A 1,064-nucleotide genomic window follows, 5' to 3' on the forward strand; every position below is an offset into this window, starting at 1 on the left:
AGAACACTCAGAAACATTCTCAGCTTCCGCGAAAGCATACAGTGCAAGCTGTGGATTTCACGCGCTCAAACACTATCAAACTGACAAGATCTTTCACTGTCTTTTGCTGGGTACCCATTTCCACCTGGGTGAAGTGAGGAAAATTCGTGTAAAGTGCCTTTCCCAAGGACACAACGTCGGGCCCGTGACGGGACTCGAACCCACGACCTTACGGTTGCGAGTCCGAGAGCCTAACCACTAGGCCACCGACGGAGGAGATCATCGACCCTATCAGTCTGTACAAACTTGGGCTATGATTCTATGATGGATACAACGCCCCAGCAGAAAGACTTTGACACTCGATAAACTCTCTCCTCCTAGGAGGAATCGAACTCGAGTCTACCGCGCGCGAGGACAAAACGCCTAACCCCTACACCACAGACGCGCTGGTGGATGGCCGTGGTGGGACAAATCCGGAAAACCTATCCGAACAACCGGATAATTCTCAATGAAACATAATCCGAATTCCGACTCTTAAACTCTCTTTCCTAACCCGTTTGCCGAAGTAGGTGCGGTGCGTCCAGATTTTAAAAGTGATTTAAACCTGTTTTCGAAGTAGTTCTGGCCCATTTGCCGAAACGGTTCATAACACATTAAATTGTCGAAGAGTTGCATTAACATATTATCCGGATTTTGCTAAAGCGACTCAATTGCCCAGCCCTAGTGGATGAGTCTGCTATGTGAGGGAAGAGGGACTAAAATAAATAAATAAATAAATAAAACCTTCAAGCTTTCCATTACCTCTCCCCCCCCCCTCCCAATCACCCCCTCACCCTCCCCCTGAATTGTCCAGATATCCGGTCATTTGGGTACGCCCTCCGGACATAATTAAATATTCTCCGGGGAAAGGTCACCACTTAATGTGACGTTTTTTGTAATGGGATAAAAAGAACCGAGACACAGATTCCAGTCAACAGCCCTAAGGCGGGATAGAATTTGTCCGATACAATAGCCGAGATGAGAGACCGAGTGAGTGGGGCGAGGGAGATATTCTTGAGTGAGTGAGTGAGTATATATATATATAT

This window comes from Aplysia californica, unplaced genomic scaffold (genome assembly GCF_000002075.1).
Source record: "Aplysia californica isolate F4 #8 unplaced genomic scaffold, AplCal3.0 scaffold00696, whole genome shotgun sequence".
Classification (NCBI taxonomy): domain Eukaryota; kingdom Metazoa; phylum Mollusca; class Gastropoda; order Aplysiida; family Aplysiidae; genus Aplysia; species Aplysia californica.